Genomic DNA, 23,095 nt, shown 5'->3' on the forward strand with positions numbered 1-23,095 from the left:
TTCTGGGAAATCTGCCTCATTTTCGAAACTGGCGTTTGATAATATACGCAAAATCTGAGAAAATGCTTCAAAGTGTCAATATGCCTTGTATTGTGATGGAAGTTCGTAAAACTACATGCAAACTATTCTGTGGTGAATATTTGTAGAAAGCGTTATGTATGTAGCGTGATCGTATCACAGAAATTCCCGGCGATGGAATCCAAGTAAATTACACGCCTATTGGTTCGAATTCGCTCCAAAAATGTTTCCCTGAGAAAACGGCCTGATTTTCGAAACTGGCATTAGGAAAAAGCTGCAAATTCAGAGTTAATGTTTCTAGGTGTAAATATGCCATGTATGGTGGATGAAAGTTCTGTAATCTACATGTTCACAACTCATTTCAGAAAGTTTGTTGAAACCTTGATGCATGTAGCGTGTTCGGAAATTGGAATTTCACTGTGAGGAAAACTATGTAAATTACATTTCTATTGGGAAGTACTCGCTCCACGAGAATTTTTCTGCGTATCTGCCTCCTTTTCTAACCTGGCATTAGGAAAAACCTTCGAAATATGAGAAAATGCTTCAAAGAGTCAATATGGCTTTTATGGTGGATGAAAGTTCGGTAATCCTTATGCTAACAACTCTGTAGTGAATATTTGTCGAATCCGTGATGCATGTAGCTTTTCCGGAACATGGAATTTCACGATGACGGGTTCTATGTAAATTGCATGTCTATTGGGTAGAACTCGCTCCAAGAGGATTTTTCTGCAAAAACTGCATGATTTTAGAAACTGACATTAGGAGAAATCTACTAAATCAGAGTAAAACATTCTATGTATAAATATGCATTGTCAGTTGGATGAAAGTTCGGTAACACACATGTTCACAACTCATTAAAGAATGTTTGTTGAATCCGTGATGCATGGAACGCGTTCAGAACACGGAATGTCATGGTGAGTGAAACTAGGTAAATTACATATCTTTTGGGTACAACTCGCTCCAAGAGCATTTTTCTGCCAAATCTGCCTCATTTTCAAAACTGGCGTTAAAACTAACCTGTGAAATCTGAGAAAATTCTTCAAAGTGTCAGTAAGCCTTGTATGGTGGATGAAAGTGCTGTAATCTAATTGCTAACAACTCTGAAGTGAATATTTGTCGTATCCGTGATGCATGTAGCGTGTTCGGAACACAGAATTTCACGGTGAGCGAATCCATGTAAATTACACGTCTATTGGTTAGACCCGCTCCAAGAGGTTTTTGCCGTGAAATGGGCCTCATTTTGGAAACTGGCGTTTGGAAAGCTCTGCGAAATCAGAGAAAATGCTTCAAAGCTTCAATATGTCTTCTATTTTGTTTAAAGTCCTGGAATCCACATGCAAAAAACTCTGTAGTGTATTTTTGTCGAATCATTTCTGCATGTAGCGTGTTCCGAACACGGAATTTCACGGTGAGCGAATCCATGGAATTTACATATCTATTGGATAGAACACGCTCCAATAGTTTTTTCCTTTGTAAACTGTCTGATTTTCGAAACTGCTATTAGGAAAAAGCTGCGAACTCAGAGTGAATGTTTCTAGGTGTACATATGCCTTGTATGGTGGATGAAAGTACTGTAATACACATGTACACAACTCTTTAAAAATGTTTGTCAAATCCGTGATGTATGTAGCCTGTTCAGAACACGGACTGTCACGGTGAGGCAAACTATGTAAATTACATATCTATTGGTTAGAACACGCTACAGGAGCATGTTACTGGAAAATCTGCCTCAGTGTGGAAACTGGTGTTATGAAAACGCTGCAAAATATGAGTAAATTATTTAAGGTGACAATATGTCTTCAATGGGTTATTCAAGATGTGTAATTCACATGCTAACAACTCAGCAGTGTATATTGGTTGAATCCGTGGTGCATGTACGTATTCAGAACACGGAATGTCACGGTGACGGTATCTATGAAAATGAGATGTCTATTGAATAGAACATGCACCAAGAGTGTTTTTCTGCAAAAACTGCCTGATTTTCTTAACTGACGTTAGGAAAACCTGTGAAATCTAAGTAAATGTTTCTAGGTGTAAATATGCCTTGTATTGTGGTTGAAAAATCGGTAATCCACATGCTCACCGTCATTAAATAATGTTTGTCAAAGCCGTGATGAATGTAACATTTTCGGAACACGGAATGTCTCGGTGAGTGAAACTCTGAAAATAACAATTCTACTGGATAGAACTCGCTTGGATTGAATGTTTCTGTGAAAATTTCATGATTTTTGAAACTGGATGTAAGGACAAACCTGCGAAATCTGAATAACTACTTCTAGGTTTAAATATGCCTTGTATGGTGGATGAAAGTTCGGTAATCCACATGCTCACTCTCATTAAAGAATGTTTGTCGAATTCGTGATGCATGTAACGTGTTTGGAATACGGAACGTCATAGTGAAGGAAACAATGTAAGTTACATGTCTATTGGGGAGAACTCACTTGAAGAAAATTTTTCTGCAAAATGTGCCTCATTTTCAAAACTGCCATTAGGAGAACCCTGTGAAATCTGAGAAAATGCTTCTAAGTTTCAATATGCCTTGAATGGTGAATGAAAGTCCGGTATTCCACATGTTAATAACAGTGAAGTAATTATTTTTCAAACCGTGATTCATGTAGCGCTATTGGAAAATGGAATTTCACGGTAATGAAATGATGTAAATTACAATTCTATTGAGTAAAACGAGCTACAAGAGAATGTTTCTGCGAAAATTGCATGGTTATCGAATCTGAAGTTTGGAATAAGCTGCAAAACGGGAGTCAATATTTGTAGGTGTAAATGTGCCTTTATGTTGCAAGAAAGTTCGGTAATCCATATGTTCACAACATACTAAAGAATCTTTTTCTAATCTGTGATGCATGAACCGTGTTCAGAACGTGGAATTTCACGGTGATTGAAACAATGTAAATTACTTCTCTATTGGGTAGAACGAGCTCGGAGAGTGTTTTTCGGCGAAAACTTCGTCATTTTTGAAACTGGCAATTGCAAAACGCTGCAAAATCTGAGAAAATACTTCTAAGAATCAATATTCAATGTATTGTGGTGAAAGTTCGGTAATCCACATGCTAACAAATTTGTAGTGATTATTTGTCGAATACTTTATGCATGTAGCATGTTCGGAACACGGAATTTCACGGCCAGGGGATTTATGTAAATTACATTTCTCTTGGTTAGAAATCACTCCAAGAGATTTTTCCTAGAAAACGGCTGGATTTTCTATACTGGCAAAAGGAAAACCCTGCAAACTGAGATTAATAGATTCTCGGTGTAAATATGCCTTGTATGGTGGATGAAAGTTCGGTAATCTGCATGCTAACAACTCTCTACTGAATATTTGTCGAATCCGAGATACGTGAAGCGTGTTTGGAACACAGAATATCACGGTGAGCGAATCTATGTAAAATACATGTCTCTTCGGTAGAACTCGCTCCAAGAGATTTTTCTGGGAAATCTGCCTCATTTTCGAAACTGTCGTTTGATAATAGACGCAAAATCTGAGAAAATGCTTCAAAGTGTCAATATGCCTTGTATTGTGATGGAAGTTCGTAAAACCACATGCAAACAATTCTGTGGTGAATAGTTGTAGAAAGCGTTATGCATGTAGCATGATCGTATCACAGAAATTCCCGGCGATGGAATCTATGTAAATTACACGCCTATTGGTTCGAATTCGCTCCAAATATGTTTCCCTGAGAAAACGGCCTGATTTTAGAAACTGGCATTAGGAAAAAGCTGCAAATTCAGAGTGAATGTTTCTAGGTGTAAATATGCCATGTATGGTGGATGAAAGTTCTGTAATCTACATGTTCACAACTCATTCGAGAAAGTTTGTTGAAACCTTGATGCATGTAGCGTTTTCGGAAATTGGAATGTCACTGTGAGGAAAACAATTTAAATTACATTTCTATTGGGAAGTACTCGCTCCACGAGAATTTTTCTGCGTATCTGCCTCCTTTTCAAAACTGGCATTAGGAAAAACCTTCGAAATATGAGAAAATGCTTCAAAGAGACAATATGGCTTTTATGGTGGATGAAAGTTCGGTAATCCTTATTCTAACAACTCTGTAGTGAATATTTGTCGAATCCGTGATGCATGTAGCTTTTCCGGAACATGAAATTTCACGATGATGGGTTCTATGTAAATTGCATGTCTATTGGGTAGAACTCGCCCCAAGAGGATTTTTCTGCAAAAACTGCATGATTTTAGAAACTGACATTAGGAGAAATCTAATAAATCAGAGTAAAAATTTCTATGTATAAATATGCATTGTCAGTTGGATGAAAGTTCGGTAATACACATGTTCACAACTCATTAAAGAATGTTTTTTGAATCCGTGATGCATGGAACGCGTTCAGATCACGGAATGTCACGGTGAGTGAAACTAGGTAAATTACATATCTTTTGGGTACAACTCGCTCCAAGAGCATTTTTCTGCCAAATCTGCCTCATTTTCAAAACTGGCATTAAAACTAACCTGTGAAATCTGAGAAAATTCTTCAAAGTGTCAGTAAGCCTTGTATGGTGGATGAAAGTGCTGTAATCTACTTACTAACAACTCTGAAGTGAATATTTGTCGCATCCGTGATGCATGTAGCGTGTTCGGAACACGGAAATTCACGGTGAGCGAATCCATGTAAATTACACGTCTATTGGTTAGACCCGCTCCAAGAGGTTTTTGCCGTGAAATGGGCCTCATTTTGGAAACTGGCGTTTGGAAAGCTCTGCAAAATCAGAGAAAATGCTTCAAAGCTTCAATATGTCTTCTATTGTGTTTAAAGTCCTGGAATCCACATGCAAAAAACTCTGTAGTGTATTTTTGTCGAATCATTTCTGCATGTAGCGTGTTCCGAACACGGAATTTCACGGTGAGCGAATCCATGGAATTTACATATCTATTGGTTAGAACACGCTCCAACAGTTTTTTCCTTTGTAAACTGTCTGATTTTCGTAACTGCTATTATGAAAAAGCTGCGAACTCAGAGTGAATGTTTCTAGGTGTACATATGCCTTGTATGGTGGATGAAAGTACTGTAATACACATGTACACAACTCTTTAAAAATGTTTGTCAAATCCGTGATGTATGTAGCCTGTTCAGAACACGGAATGTCATGGTGAGGCAAACTATGTAAATTACATATCTATTGGTTAGAACACGCTACAGGAGCATGTTACTGGACAATCTGCCTCAGTGTGGAAACTGGTGTTATGAAAACGCTGCAAAATATGAGTAAATCCTTTAAGGTGACAATATGTCTTCAATGGGTTATTCAAGATGTGTAATTCACATGCTAACAACTCAGCAGTGTATATTGGTTGAATCCGTGGTGCATGTACGTATTCAGAACACGGAATGTCACGGTGATGGTATCTATGAAAATGAGATGTCTATTGAATAGAACATGCACCAAGAGTGTTTTTCTGCAAAAACTGCCTGATTTTCTTAACTGACGTTAGGAAAACCTGCGAAATCTAAGTAAATGTTTCTAGGTGTAAATATGCCTTGTATTGTGGTTGAAAAATCGGTAATCCACATGCTCACGGTCATTAAATAATGTTTGTCAAAGCCGTGATGAATGTAACGTTTTCGGAACACGGAATGTCTCGGTGAGTGAAACTCTGAAAATAAAAATTCTACTGGATAGAACTCGCTTGGATTGAATGTTTCTGTGAAAATTTCATGATTTTTGAAACTGGATGTAAGGACAAACTTGTGAAATCAGAATAACTACTTCTAGGTTTAAATATGCCTTGTATGGTGGATGAAAGTTCGGTAATCCACATGCTCACTCTCATTAAAGAATGTTTGTCGAATTCGTGATGCATGTAACGTGTTTGGAATACGGAATGTCATAGTGAAGGAAACAATGTAAGTTACATGTCTATTGGGGAGAACTCACTTGAAGAAAATTTTTCTGCGAAATGTGCCTCATTTTCCAAACTGCCATTAGGAGAACCCTGTGAAATCTGAGAAAATGCTTCTAAGTGTCAATATGCCTTGAATGCTGAATGAAAGTCCGGTATTCCACATGTTAATAACAGTGAAGTAATTATTTTTCAAACCGTGATTCATGTAGCGCTTTTGGATTATGGAATTTCACGGTAATGAAACGATGTAAATTACAATTCTATTGAGTAGAACGACCTAGAAGAGAATGTTTCTGTGAAAATTGCATGATTATCGAATCTGAAGTTTGGAAAAAGCTGCAAAACGGGAGTCAATATTTGTAGGTGTAAATGTGCCATTATGTTGCAAGAAAGTTCGGTAATCCACATGTTCACAACATACTAAAGAATCTTTTTCTAATCTGTGATGCATGAACCGTGTTCAGAACGTGGAATTTCACGGTGATTGAAACAATGTAAATTACTTCTCTATTGGGTAGAACGAGCTCGGAGAGTGTTTTTCGGCGAAAACTTCGTCATTTTTGAAACTGGCAATTGCAAAACGCTGCAAAATCTGAGAAAATACTTCTAAAAATCAATATTCAATGTATTGTGGTGAAAGTTCGGTAATCCACATGCTAACAAATTTGTAGTGATTATTTGTCGAATACTTTATGCATGTAGCATGTTCGGAACACGGAATTTCACGGCCAGGGGATTTATGTAAATTACATTTCTCTTGGTTAGAAATCACTCCAAGAGATTTTTCCTAGAAAACGGCTGGATTTTCTATACTGGCAAAAGGAAAACCCTGCAAACTGAGATTAATAGATTCTCGGTGTAAATATGCCTTGTATGGTGGATGAAAGTTCGGTAATCTGCATGCTAACAACTCTCTACTGAATATTTGTCGAATCCGAGATACGTGAAGCGTGTTTGGAACACAGAATATCACGGTGAGCGAATCTATGTAAAATACATGTCTCTTCGGTAGAACTCGCTCCAAGAGATTTTTCTGGGAAATCTGCCTCATTTTCGAAACTGTCGTTTGATAATAGACGCAAAATCTGAGAAAATGCTTCAAAGTGTCAATATGCCTTGTATTGTGATGGAAGTTCGTAAAACCACATGCAAACAATTCTGTGGTGAATAGTTGTAGAAAGCGTTATGCATGTAGCATGATCGTATCACAGAAATTCCCGGCGATGGAATCTGTGTAAATTACACGCCTATTGGTTCGAATTCGCTCCAAATATGTTTCCCTGAGAAAACGGCCTGATTTTAGAAACTGGCATTAGGAAAAAGCTGCAAATTCAGAGTGAATGTTTCTAGGTGTAAATATGCCATGTATGGTGGATGAAAGTTCTGTAATCTACATGTTCACAACTCATTCGAGAAAGTTTGTTGAAACCTTGATGCATGTAGCGTTTTCGGAAATTGGAATGTCACTGTGAGGAAAACAATTTAAATTACATTTCTATTGGGAAGTACTCGCTCCACGAGAATTTTTCTGCGTATCTGCCTCCTTTTCAAAACTGGCATTAGGAAAAACCTTCGAAATATGAGAAAATGCTTCAAAGAGACAATATGGCTTTTATGGTGGATGAAAGTTCGGTAATCCTTATTCTAACAACTCTGTAGTGAATATTTGTCGAATCCGTGATGCATGTAGCTTTTCCGGAACATGAAATTTCACGATGATGGGTTCTATGTAAATTGCATGTCTATTGGGTAGAACTCGCTCCAAGAGGATTTTTCTGCAAAAACTGCATGATTTTAGAAACTGACATTAGGAGAAATCTAATAAATCAGAGTAAAAATTTCTATGTATAAATATGCATTGTCAGTTGGATGAAAGTTCGGTAATACACATGTTCACAACTCATTAAAGAATGTTTGTTGAATCCGTGATGCATGGAACGCGTTCAGATCACGGAATGTCACGGTGAGTGAAACTAGGTAAATTACATATCTTTTGGGTACAACTCGCTCCAAGAGCATTTTTCTGCCAAATCTGCCTCATTTTCAAAACTGGCATTAAAACTAACCTGTGAAATCTGAGAAAATTCTTCAAAGTGTCAGTAAGCCTTGTATGGTGGATGAAAGTGCTGTAATCTACTTACTAACAACTCTGAAGTGAATATTTGTCGCATCCGTGATGCATGTAGCGTGTTCGGAACACGGAAATTCACGGTGAGCGAATCCATGTAAATTACACGTCTATTGGTTAGACCCGCTCCAAGAGGTTTTTGCCGTGAAATGGGCCTCATTTTGGAAACTGGCGTTTGGAAAGCTCTGCGAAATCAGAGAAAATGCTTCAAAGCTTCAATATGTCTTCTATTGTGTTTAAAGTCCTGGAATCCACATGCAAACAACTCTGTAGTGTATTTTTGTCGAATCATTTCTGCATGTAGCGTGTTCCGAACACGGAATTTCACGGTGAGCGAATCCATGGAATTTACATATCTATTGGTTAGAACACGCTCCAACAGTTTTTTCCTTTGTAAACTGTCTGATTTTCGTAACTGCTATTATGAAAAAGCTGCGAACTCAGAGTGAATGTTTCTAGGTGTACATATGCCTTGTATGGTGGATGAAAGTACTGTAATACACATGTACACAACTCTTTAAAAATGTTTGTCAAATCCGTGATGTATGTAGCCTGTTCAGAACACGGACTGTCACGGTGAGGGAAACTATGTAAATTACATATCTATTGGTTAGAACACGCTCCAGGAGCATTTTACTGGAAAATCTGCCTCATTTTGGAAACTGGTGTCATGAAAAAGCTGCAAAATATGAGTAAATTCTTTAAGGTGACAATATGTCTTCAATGGGTTATTCAAGATGTGTAATTCACATGCTAACAACTCAGCAGTGTATATTGGTTGAATCCGTGGTGCATGTACCCTATTCATAACACGGAATGTCACGGTGATGGTATCTATGAAAATGAGATGTCTATTGGATAGAACATGCACGAAGAGTGTTTTTCTGCGAAAACTGCCTGATTTTCTTAACTGACGTTAGGAAAACCTGCGAAATCTAAGTAAATGTTTCTAGGTGTAAATATGCCTTGTATTCTGGTTGAAAAATCGGTAATCCACATGCTCACGGTCATTAAATAATTTTTGTCAAAGCCGTGATGAATGTAACGTTTTCGGAACACGGAATGTCTCGGTGAGTGAAACTCTGAAAATAACAATTCTACTGGATAGAACTCGCTTGGATTGAATGTTTCTGTGAAAATTTCATGATTTTTGAAACTGGATGTAAGGACAAACCTGCGAAATCAGAATAACTACTTCTAGGTTTAAATATGCCTTGTATGGTGGATGAAAGTTCGGTAATCCACATGCTCACTCTCATTAAAGAATGTTTGTCGAATTCGTGATGCATGTAACGTGTTTGGAATACGGAATGTCATAGTGAAGGAAACAATGTAAGTTACATGTCTATTGGGGAGAACTCGCTTGAAGAGATTTTTTCTGCAAAATGTGCCTCATTTTCCAAACTGCCATTAGGAGAACCCTGTGAAATCTGAGAAAATGCTTCTAAGTGTCAATATGCCTTGAATGCTGAATGAAAGTCCGGTATTCCACATGTTAATAACAGTGAAGTAATTATTTTTCAAACCGTGATTAATGTAGCGCTTTTGGAAAATGGAATTTCACGGTAATGAAACGATGTAAATTACAATTCTATTGAGTAGAACGACCTAGAAGAGAATGTTTCTGTGAAAATTGCATGATTATCGAATCTGAAGTTTGGAAAAAGCTGCAAAACGGGAGTCAATATTTGTAGGTGTAAATGTGCCTTTATTTTGCAAGAAAGTTTGGTAATCCACATGTTCACAACATACTAAAGAATCTTTTTCTAATCCATTATGCATGAACCGTGTTCAGAACATGGAATTTCACGGTGATTGAAACAATGTAAATTACTTCTGTATTGGGTAGAACTAGCTCGGAGAGAGTTTTTCGGTGAAAACTTCGTCATTTTTAAACTGGCAATTGTAAAACGCCTCAAAATCTGAGAAAATACTTCTAAGAATCAATATTCAATGTATTGTGATGAAAGTTCGGTAATCCACATGCAAACAAATTTGTAGTGAATATTTGTCGAATCCTTTATGCATGTAGCATGTTCGGAACACGGAATTTCAAGGCCAGGGGATTTATGTAAATTACATTTCTCTTGGTTAGAAATCACTGCAAGAGATTTTTCCTAGAAAACGGCTGGATTTTCTATACTGGCGAAAGGAAAACCCTGTGAACTCAGATTAATAGATTCTCGGTGTAAATATGCCTTGTAAGGTGGATGAAAGTTCGGTAATCCGCATGCTAACAACTCTGTACTGAATATTTGTCGAATCCGAGATACGTGAAGCGTGTTCGGAACACAGAATATCACGGTTAGCGAATCTATGTAAAATACATGTCTCTTCGGTAGAACTCGCTCCAAGAGATTTTTCTGGGAAATCTGCCTCATTTTCGAAACTGGCGTTTGATAATAGACGCAAAATCTGAGAAAATGCTTCAAAGTGTCAATATGCCTTGTATTGTGATGGAAGTTCGTAAAACCACATGCAAACAATTCTGTGGTGAATATTTGTAGAAAGCGTTATGCATGTAGCGTGATCGTATCACAGAAATTCCCGGCGATGGAATCTATGTAAATTACACGCCTATTGGTTAGAATTCGCTCCAAAAATGTTTCCCTGAGAAAACGGCCTGATTTTCGAAACTGGCATTAGGAAAAAGCTGCAAATTCAGAGTTAATGTTTCTAGGTGTAAATATGCCATGTATGGTGGATGAAAGTTCTGTAATCTACATGTTCACAACTCATTCGAGAAAGTTTGTTGAAACCTTGATGCATGTAGCGTGTTCGGAACACGGAATTTCACGGTGAGCGAATCCATGTAAATTACACGTCTATTGGTTAGACCCGCTCCAAGAGGTTATTGCCGTGAAATGGGCCTCATTTTGGAAACTGGCTTTTGGAAAGCTCTGCGAAATCAGAGAAAATGCTTCAAAGCGTCAATATGCCTTCTATTTTGATGAAAGTCCTGGAATCCACAAGCAAATAACTCTGTAGTGTATTTTTGTCGAATCATTTCTGCATGTAGCATATTCCGAACACGGAATTTCATGGTGAGCGAATCCATGGAATTTACATATCTATTGGATAAAACACGCTCCAACAGTTTTTTCCTTTGTAAACTGCCTGATTTTCGAAACTGCTATTAGGAAAAAGCTGCGAACTCAGAGTGAATGTTGCTAGGTGTACATACGCCTTGTATGGTGGATGAAAGTTCTGTAATACACATGTACACAACTCTTTAAAAATGTTTGTCAAATCCGTGATGTATGTAGCCTGTTCGGAACACGGACTGTCACGGTGAGGGAAACTATGTAAATTACATATCTATTGGTTAGAACACGCTCCAGGAGCATTTTACTGGAAAATCTGCCTCATTTTGGAAACTGGTGTCATGAAAACGCTGCAAAATATGAGTAAATTCTTTAAGGTGACAATATGTCTTCAATGGGTATTCAAGATGTGTAATTCACATGCTAACAACTCAGCAGTGTATATTGGTTGAATCCGTGGTGCATGTACCCTATTCATAACACGGAATGTCACGGTGATGGTATCTATGAAAATGAGATGTCTATTGGATAGAACATGCACCAAGAGTGTTTTTCTGCGAAAACTGCCTGATTTTCTTAACTGACGTTAGGAAAACCTGCGAAATCTAAGTAAATGTTTCTAGGTGTAAATATGCCTTGTATTGTGGTTGAAATATCGGTAATCCACATGCTCACGGTCATTAAATAATGTTTGTCAAAGCCGTGATGAATGTAACGTTTTCGGAACACGGAATGTCTCGGTGAGTGAAACTCTGAAAATAACAATTCTACTGGATAGAACTCGCTTGGATTGAATGTTTCTGTGAAAATTTCATGATTTTTGAAACTGGATGTAAGGACAAACCTGCGAAATCAGAATAACTACTTCTAGGTTTAAATATGCCTTGTATGGTGGATGAAAGTTCGGTAATCCACATGCTCACTCTCATTAAAGAATGTTTGTCGAATTCGTGATGCATGTAACGTGTTTGGAATACGGAACGTCATAGTGAAGGAAACAATGTAAGTTACATGTCTATTGGGGAGAACTCACTTGAAGAAAATTTTTCTGCAAAATGTGCCTCATTTTCAAAACTGCCATTAGGAGAACCCTGTGAAATCTGAGAAAATGCTTCTAAGTTTCAATATGCCTTGAATGGTGAATGAAAGTCCGGTATTCCACATGTTAATAACAGTGAAGTAATTATTTTTCAAACCGTGATTCATGTAGCGCTATTGGAAAATGGAATTTCACGGTAATGAAATGATGTAAATTACAATTCTATTGAGTAAAACGAGCTACAAGAGAATGTTTCTGCGAAAATTGCATGGTTATCGAATCTGAAGTTTGGAATAAGCTGCAAAACGGGAGTCAATATTTGTAGGTGTAAATGTGCCTTTATGTTGCAAGAAAGTTCGGTAATCCATATGTTCACAACATACTAAAGAATCTTTTTCTAATCTGTGATGCATGAACCGTGTTCAGAACGTGGAATTTCACGGTGATTGAAACAATGTAAATTACTTCTCTATTGGGTAGAACGAGCTCGGAGAGTGTTTTTCGGCGAAAACTTCGTCATTTTTGAAACTGGCAATTGCAAAACGCTGCAAAATCTGAGAAAATACTTCTAAGAATCAATATTCAATGTATTGTGGTGAAAGTTCGGTAATCCACATGCTAACAAATTTGTAGTGATTATTTGTCGAATACTTTATGCATGTAGCATGTTCGGAACACGGAATTTCACGGCCAGGGGATTTATGTAAATTACATTTCTCTTGGTTAGAAATCACTCCAAGAGATTTTTCCTAGAAAACGGCTGGATTTTCTATACTGGCGAAAGGAAAACACTGCGAACTCAGATTAATAGATTCTCGGTGTAAATATGCCTTGTATGGTGGATGAAAGATCGGTAATCCGCATGCTAACAACTCTGTACTGAATATTTGTCGAATCCGAGATATGTGAAGCGTGTTTGTAACACAGAATATCACGGTGAGCGAATCTATGTAAAATACATGTCTCTTCGGTAGAACTCGCTCCAAGAGATTTTTCTGGGAAATCTGCCTCATTTTCGAAACTGGCGTTTGATAATATACGCAAAATCTGAGAAAATGCTTCAAAGTGTCAATATGCCTTGTATTGTGATGGAAGTTCGTAAAACCACATGCAAACAATTCTGTGGTGAATATTTGTAGAAAGCGTTATGCATGTAGCGTGATCGTATCACAGAAATTCCCGGCGATGGAATCTATGTAAATTACACGCCTATTGGTTCGAATTCGCTCCAAAAATGTTTCCCTGAGAAAACGGCCTGATTTTCGAAACTGGCATTAGGAAAAAGCTGCAAATTCAGAGTTAATGTTTCTAGGTGTAAATATGCCATGTATGGTGGATGAAAGTTCTGTAATCTACATGTTCACAACTCATTCGAGAAAGTTTGTTGAAACCTTGATGCATGTAGCGTGTTCGGAAATTGGAATGTCACTGTGAGGAAAACTATGTAAATTACAATTCTATTGGGAAGTACTCGCTCCACGAGAATTTTTCTGCGTATCTGCCTCCTTTTCAAAACTGGCATTAGGAAAAACCTTCGAAAAATGAGAAAATGCTTCAAAGAGTCAATATGGCTTTTATGGTGGATGAAAGTTCGGTAATCCTTATGCTAACAACTTTGTAGTGAATATTTGTCGAATCCATGATTCATTTAGCGTTTTCGGAACATGAAATTTCACGATGATGGGTTCTATGTAAATTGCATGTCTATTGGGTAGAACTCGCTCCAAGAGGATTTTTCTGCAAAAACTGCATGATTTTAGAAACTGACATTAGGAGAAATCTACTAAATCAGAATAAAACTTTTTATGTATAAATATGCATTGTCAGTTGGATGAAAGTTCGGTAATACACATGTTCACAACTCATTAAAGAATGTTTGTTGAATCCGTGATGCATGGAACGCGTTCAGAATACGGAATGTCACGGTGAGTGAAACTAGGTAAATTACATATCTTTTGGGTACAACTCGCTCCAAGAGCATTTTTCTGCCAAGTCTGCCTCATTTTCAAAACTGGCGTTAAAACTAACCTGTGAAATCTTAGAAAATTCTTCAAAGTGTTAGTAAGCCTTTTATGGTGGATGAAAGTGCTGTAATCTACTTGCTAACAACTCTGAAGTGAATATTTGTCGCATCCGTGATGCATGTAGCGTGTTCGGAACACGGAATTTCATGGTGAGCGAATCCATGTAAATTACACGTCTATTGGTTAGACCCTCTCCAAGAGGTTTTTGCCGTGAAATAGGCCTCATTTTGGAAACTGGCGTTTGGAAAGCTTTGCGAAATCAGAGAAAATGCTTCAAAGCATCAATATGCCTTCTATTTTGATGAAAGTCCTGGAATCCACATGCAAACAACTCTGTAGTGTATTTTTATCGAATCATTTCTGCATGTAGCCTGTTCCGAACACGGAATTTCACGGTGAGCGAATCCACGTAATTTACATATGTATTGAATAGAACACGCTCCAACAGTTTTTTCTTTGTAAACTGCCTGATGTTCGAAACTGCTATTAGGAAAAAGCTGCGAACTCAGAGTGAATGTTTCTAGGTGTACATATGCCTTGTATGGTGGATGAAAGTTCTGTAATACACATGTACACAACTCTTTAAAAATGTTTGTCCAATCCGTGATGTATGTAGCCTGTTCGGAACAAGGACTGTCACGGTGAGGGAAACTATGTAAATTACATATCTATTGGTTAGAACACGCTCCAGGAGCATTTTACTGGAAAATCTGCCTCAGCTTGGAAACTGGTGTCATGAAAACGCTGCAAAATCTGAGTAAATTCTTTAAGGTGACAATATGTCTTCAATGGGTTATTCAAGATGTGTAATTCACATGCTAACAACTCAGCAGTGTATATTGGTTGAATCCGTGGTGCATGTACCGTTTTCAGAACACGGAATGTCACGGTGATGGTATCTATGAAAATGAGATGTCTATTGGATAGAACATGCACCAAGAGTGTTTTTCTGCGAAAACTGCCTGATTTTCTTAACTGACGTTAGGAAAACCTGCGAAATCTAAGTAAATGTTTCTAGGTGTAAATATGCCTTGTATTGTGGTTGAAAAATCGGTAATCCACATGCTCACGGTCATTAAATAATGTTTGTCAAACCCGTGATGAATGTAACATTTTCGGAACACGGAATGTCTCGGTGAGTGAAACTCTGAAAATAACAATTCTACTGGATAGAACTCGCTTGGATTGAATGTTTCTGTGAAAATTTCATGATTTTTGAAACTGGATGTAAGGACAAACCTGCGAAATCAGAATAACTACTTCTAGGTTTAAATATGCCTTGTATGGTGGATGAAAGTTCGGTAATCCACATGCTCACTCTCATTAAAGAATGTTTGTCGAATTCGTGATGCATGTAACGTGTTTGGAATACGGAATGTCATAGTGAAGGAAACAATGTAAGTTACATGTCTATTGGGGAGAACTCACTTGAAGAAAATTTTTCTGCAAAATGTGCCTCATTTTCCAAACTGCCATTAGGAGAACCCTGTGAAATCTGAGAAAATGCTTCTAAGTGTCAATATGCCTTGAATGGTGAATGAAAGTCCGGTATTCCACATGTTAATAACAGTGAAGTAATTATTTTTCAAACCGTGATTCATGTAGCGCTTTTGGAAAATGGAATTTCACGGTAATGAAACGATGTAAATTACAATTCTATTGAGTAGAACGAGCTACAAGAGAATGTTTCTGCGAAAATTGCATGGTTATCGATACTGAAGTTTGGAAAAAGCTGCAAAACGGGAGTCAATATTTGTAGGTGTAAATGTGCCTTTATGTTGCAAGAAAGTTCGGTAATCCACATGTTCACAACATACTAAAGAATCTTTTTCTAATCTGTGATGCATGAACCGTGTTCAGAACGTGGAATTTCACGGTGATTGAAACAACGTAAATTACTTCTCTATTGGGTAAAACTAGCTCGGAGAGAGTTTTTCGGCGAAAAGTTCGTCATTTTTGAAACTGGCAATTGCAAAACGCTGCAAAATCTGAGAAAATACTTCTAAGAATCAATATTCAATGTATTGTGATGAAAGTTCGGTAATCCACATGCTAACAAATTTGTAGTGATTATTTGTCGAATCCTTTATGCATGTAGCATGTTCGGAACACGGAATTTCACGGCCAGGGGATTTATGTAAATTACATTTCTCTTGGTTAGAAATCACTCCAAGAGATTTTTCCTAGAAAACGGCTGGATTTTCTATACTGGCGAAAGGAAAACCCTGCGAACTCAGATTAATAGATTCTCGGTGTAAATATGCCTTGTATGGTGGATGAAAGTTCGGTAATCTGCATGCTAACAACTCTCTACTGAATATTTGTCGAATCCGAGATACGTGAAGCGTGTTTGGAACACAGAATATCACGGTGAGCGAATCTACGTAAAATACATGTCTCTTCGGTAGAACTCGCTCCAAGAGCATTTTTCTGCCAAATCTGCCTCATTTTCAAAACTGGCATTAAAACTAACCTGTGAAATCTGAGAAAATTCTTCAAAGTGTCAGTAAGCCTTGTATGGTGGATGAAAGTGCTGTAAACTACTTGCTAACAACTCTGAAGTGAATATTTGTCGCATCCGTGATGCATGTAGCGTGTTCGGAACACGGAATTTCACGGTGAGCGAATCCATGTAAATTACACGTCTATTGGTTAGACCCGCTCCAAGAGGTTATTGCCGTGAAATGGGCCTCATTTTGGAAACTGGCGTTTGGAAAGCTCTGCGAAATCAGAGAAAATGCTTCAAAGCTTCAATATGTCTTCTATTGTGTTTAAAGTCCTGGAATCCACATGCAAAAAACTCTGTAGTGTATTTTTTCGAATCATTTCTGCATGTAGCGTGTTCCAAACACGGAATTTCACGGTGAGCGAATCCATGGAATTTACATATCTATTGGATAGAACACGCTCCAACAGTTTTTTCCTTTGTAAACTGTCTGATTTTCGAAACTGCTATTAGGAAAATCTGCGAACTCAGAGTGAATGTTTCTAGGTGTACATATGCCTTGTATGGTGGATGAAAGTACTGTAATACACATGCACACAACTCTTTAAAAATGTTTGTCAAATCCGTGATGTATGTAGCCTGTTCGGAACACAGACTGTCACGGTGAGACAAACTATGTAAATTACATTTCTATTGGTTAGAAAATGCTACAGGAGCATTTTACTGGAAAATCTACCTCAGTTTGGGAACTGGTGTTATGAAAACGCTGCAAATATGAATAAATTCTTTAAGGTGACAATATGTCTTCAATGGGTTATTCAAGATGTGTAATTCACATGCTAACATCTCAGCAGTGTATATTGGTTGAATCCGTGGTGCATGTACGTATTCAGAACACGGAATGTTACGGTGATCGTATCAATGAAAATGAGATGTCTATTGGATAGAACATGCACCAAGAGTGTTTTTCTGTGGAAACTGCCTGATTTTCTTAACTGACGTTAGGAAAACCTGCGAAATCTTAGTAAATGTTTCTAGGTGTAAATATGCCTTGTATTGTGGTTGAAAAATCGGTAATCCACATGCTCACGGTCATTAAATAATGTTTGTCAAAGCCGTGATGAATGTAACGTTTTCGGAACACGGAATGTCTCGGTGAGTGAAACTCTGAAAATAACAATTCTACTGGATAGAACTCGCTTGGATTGAATGTTTCTGTGAAAATTTCATGATTTTTGAAACTGGATGTAAGGACAAACCTGCGAAATCAGAATAAGTACTTCTAGGTTTAAATATGCCTTGTATGGTGGATGAAAGTTCGGTAATCCACATGGTCACTCTCATTAAAGAATGTTTGTCGAATTCGTGATGCATGTAACGTGTTTGGAATACGGAATGTCATAGTGAAGGAAACAATGTAAGTTACATGTCTAATGGGGAGAACTCGCTTGAAGAGATTTTTTCTGCGAAATGTGCCTCATTTTCCAAACTGCCATTAGGAGAACCCTGTGAAATCTGAGAAAATGCTTCTAAGTGTCAATATGCCTTGAATGCTGAATGAAAGTCCGGTATTCCACATGTTAATAACAGTGAAGTAATTATTTTTCAAACCGTGATTCATGTAGCGCTTTTGGAAAATGGAATTTCACGGTAATGAAACGATGTAAATTACAATTCTATTGAGTAAAACGAGCTACAAGAGAATGTTTCTGCGAAAATTGCATGGTTATCGAATCTGAAGTTTGGAAAAAGCTGCAAAACGGGAGTCAATATTTGTAGGTGTAAATGTGCCTTTATGTTGCAAGAAAGTTCGGTAATCCATATGTTCACAACGTACTAAAGAATCTTTTTCTAATCTGTGATGCATGAACCGTGTTCAGAACGTGGAATTTCACGGTGATTGAAACAATGTAAATTACTTCTCTATTGGGTAGAACTAGCTCGGAGAGTGTTTTTCGGCGAAAAGTTCGTCATTTTTGAAACTGGCAATTGCAAAACGCTGCAAAATCTGAGAAAATACTTTTAAGAATCAATATTCAATGTATTGTGGTGAAAGTTCGGTAATCCACATGCTAACAAATTTGTAGTGATTATTTGTCGAATCCTTTATGCATGTAGCATGTTCGGAACACGGAATTTCACGGCCAGGGGATTTATGTAAATTACATTTCTCTTGGTTAGAAATCACTCCAAGAGATTTTTCCTAGAAAACGGCTGGATTTTCTATACTGGCGAAAGGAAAACCCTGCAAACTCAGATTAATAGATTCTCGGTGTAAATATGCCTTGTATGGTGGATGAAAGTTCGGTAATCCGCATGCTAACAACTGTGTAGTGAATATTTGTCGAATCCGTGATGCATGTAGCTTTTCCGGAACACGGAATTTCACGATGACGGGTTCTATGTAAATTGCATGTCTATAGGGTAGAACTCGCTCCAAGAGGATTTTTCTGCAAAAACTGCATGATTTTAGAAACTGACATTAGGAGAAATCTACTAAATCAGAATAAAACTTTCTATGTATAAATATGCATTGTCAGTTGGATGAAAGTTCGGTAATACACATGTTCACAACTCATTAAAGAATGTTTGTTGAATCCGTGATGCATGGAACGCGTTCAGAACACGGAATGTCACGGTGAGTGAAACTAGGTAAATTACATATCTATTGGTTAGAACACGCTCCAGGAGCATTTTACTGGAAAATCTGCCTCAGTTTGGAAACTGGTGTCATGAAAACGCTGCAAAATCTGAGTAAATTCTTTAAGGTGACAATATGTCTTCAATGGGTTATTCAAGATGTGTAATTCACATGCTAACAACTCAGCAGTGTATATTGGTTGAATCCGTGGTGCATGTACCTTTTTCAGAACACAGAATGTCACGGTGATGGTATCTATGAAAATGAGATGTTTATTGGATAGAACATGCACCAAGAGTGTTTTTCTGCGAAAACTGCCTGATTTTCTTAACTGACGTTAGGAAAACCTGCGAAATCTAAGTAAATATTTCTAGGTGTAAATATGCCTTGTATTGTGGTTGAAAAATCGGTAATCCACATGCTCACGGTCATTAAATAATGTTTGTCAAAGCCGTGATGAATGTAACGTTTTCGGAACACGGAATGTCTCGGTGAGTGAAACTCTGAAAATAAAAATTCTACTGGATAGACCTCGCTTGGATTGAATGTTTCTGTGAAAATTTCATGATTTTTGAAACTGGATGTAAGGACAAACCTGCGAAATCCGAATAACTACTTCTAGGTTTAAATATGCCTTGTATGGTGGATGAAAGTTCGGTAATCCACATGCTCACTCTCATTAAAGAATGTTTGTCGAATTCGTGATGCATGTAACGTGTTTGGAATACGGAATGTCATAGTGAAGGAAACAATGTAAGTTACATGTCTATTGGGGAGAACTCGCTTGAAGAGATTTTTTCTGCGAAATGTGCCTCATTTTCCAAACTGCCATTAGGAGAACCCTGTGAAATCTGAGAAAATGCTTCTAAGTGTCAATATGCCTTGAATGGTGAATGAAAGTCCGGTATTCCACATGTTAATAACAGTGAAGTAATTATTTTTCAAACCGTGATTAATGTAGCGCTTTTGGAAAATGGAATTTCACGGTAATGAAACGATGTAAATTACAATTCTATTGAGTAGAACGACCTAGAAGAGAATGTTTCTGTGAAAATTGCATGATTATCGAATCTGAAGTTTGGAAAAAGCTGCAAAACGGGAGTCAATATTTGTAGGTGTAAATGTGCCTTTATGTTGCAAGAAAGTTCGGTAATCCAAATGTTCACAACATACTAAAGAATCTTTTTCTAATCCGTGATGCATGAACCGTGTTCAGAACGTGGAATTTCACGGTGATTGAAACAATGTAAATTACTTCTCTATTGGGTAGAACTAGCTCGGAGAGTGTTTTTTGGAGAAAACTTCGTCATTTTTAAACTGGCAATTGCAAAACGCTACAAAATATGAGAAAATACTTCTAAGAATCAATATTCAATGTATTGTGATGAAAGTTCGGTAATTCACATGCTAACAAATTTGTAGTGAATATTTGTCGAATCATTTATGCATGTAGCATGTTCGGAACACGGAATTTCACGGCCAGGGGATTTATTTAAATTACATTTCTCTTGGTTAGAAATCACTCCAAGAGATTTTTCCTAGAAAACGGCTGGATTTTCTATACTGGCGAAAGGAAAACCCTGCGAACTCAGATTAATAGATTCTTGGTGTAAATATGCCTTGTATGGTGGATGAAAGATCGTTAATCCGCATGCTAACAACTCTGTACTGAATATTTGTCGAATCCGAGATACGTGAAGCGTGTTTGGAACACAGAATATCACGGTGAGCGAATCTATGTAAAATACATGTCTCTTCGGTAGAACTCGCTCCAAGAGATTTTTCTGGGAAATCTGCCTCATTTTCGAAACTGGCGTTTGATAATATACGCAAAATCTGAGAAAATGCTTCAAAGTGTCAATATGCCTTGTATTGTGATGGAAGTTCGTAAAACCACATGCAAACAATTCTGTGGTGAATATTTGTAGAAAGCGTTATGCATGTAGCGTGATCGTATCACAGAAATTCCCGGCGATGGAATCTATGTAAATTACACGCCTATTGGTTCGAATTCGCTCCAAAAATGTTTCCCTGAGAAAACGGCCTGATTTTCGAAACTGGCATTAGGAAAAAGCTGCAAATTCAGAGTTAATGTTTCTAGGTGTAAATATGCCATGTATGGTGGATGAAAGTTCTGTAATCTACATGTTCACAACTCATTCGAGAAAGTTTGTTGAAACCTTGATGCATGTAGCGTGTTCGGAAATTGGAATGTCACTGTGAGGAAAACGATGTAAATTACATTTCTATTGGGAAGTACTCGCTCCACGAGAATTTTTCTGCGTATCTGCCTCCTTTTCAAAACTAGCATTAGGAAAAACTTTCGAAATATGAGAAAATGCTTCAAAGAGCCAATATGGCTTTTATGGTGGATGAAAGTTCGGTAATCCTTATGCTAACAACTCTGTAGTGAATATTTTTCGAATCTGTGATGCATGTAGCTTTTCCGGAACACGGAATTTCACGATGACGGGTTCTATGTAAATTGCATGTCTATAGGGTAGAACTCGCTCCAAGAGCATTTTTCTGCCAAATCTGCCTCATTTTCAAAACTGGCATTAAAACTAACCTGTGAAATCTGAGAAAATTCTTCAAAGTGTCAGTAAGCCTTGTATGGTGGATGAAAGTGCTGTAATCTACTTGCTAACAACTCTGAAGTGAATATTTGTCGCATCTGTGATGCATGTAGCGTGTTCGGAACACGGAATTTCATGGTGAGTGAATCCATGTAAATTACACGTCTATTGGTTAGACCCGCTCCAAGAGGTTATTGCCGTGAAATGGGCCTCATTTTGGAAACTGGCTTTTGGAAAGCACTGCGAAATCAGAGAAAATGCTTCAAAGCGTCAATATGCCTTCTATTTTGATGAAAGTCCTGGAATCCACATGCAAACAACTCTGTAGTGTATTTTTGTCGAATCATTTCTGCATGTAGCGTGTTCCGAACACGGAATTTCACGGTGAGCGAATCCATGGAATTTACATATCTATTGGATAGAACACGCTCCAACAGTTTTTTCCTTTGTAAACTGCCTGATTTTCGAAACTGCTATTAGGAAAAAGCTGTGAACTCAGAGTGAATGTTTCTAGGTGTACATATGCCTTGTATGGTGGATGAAATTTCTGTAATACACATGTACACAACTCTAAAAATGTTTGTCAAATCCGTGATGTATGTAGCCTGTTCAGAACACGGACTGTCACGATGAGGGAAACTATGTAAATTGCATATCTATTGGTTAGAACACGCTCCAGGAGAATTTTACTGGAAAATTTGCCTCAGTGTGGAAACTGGTGTTATGAAAACGCTGCAAAATCTGAGTAAATTCTTTAAGGTGACAATATGTCTTCAATGGGTTATTCAAGATGTGTAATTCACATGCTAACAACTCAGCAGTATATATTGGTTGAATCCGTGGTGTGTGTACCGTTTTCAGAACACGGAATGTTACGGTGATGGTATCTATGAAAATGAGATGTCTATTGGATAGAACATGCACCAAGAGTGTTTTTCTGCAAAAACTGCCTGATTTTCTTAACTGACGTTAGGAAAACCTGCGAAATCTAAGTAAATGTTTCTAGGTGTAAATATGCCTTGTATTGTGGTTGAAAAATCGGTAATCCACATGCTCACGGTCATTAAATAATGTTTGTCAAAGCCGTGATGAATGTAATGTTTTCGGAACACGGAATATCTCGGTGAGTGAAACTCTGATAATAACAATTCTACTGGATAGAACTCGCTTGGATTGAATGTTTCTGTGAAAATTTCATGCTTTTTGGAACTGGATGTAAGGACAAACCTGCGAAATCAGAATAACTACTTCTAGGTGTAAATATGCCTTGTATGGTGGATGAAAGTTTGGTAATCCACATGCTCACTCTCAT

This window comes from Camelus dromedarius, unplaced genomic scaffold (genome assembly GCF_036321535.1).
Source record: "Camelus dromedarius isolate mCamDro1 unplaced genomic scaffold, mCamDro1.pat HAP1_SCAFFOLD_167, whole genome shotgun sequence".
NCBI classification, from domain to species: Eukaryota; Metazoa; Chordata; class Mammalia; order Artiodactyla; family Camelidae; genus Camelus; species Camelus dromedarius.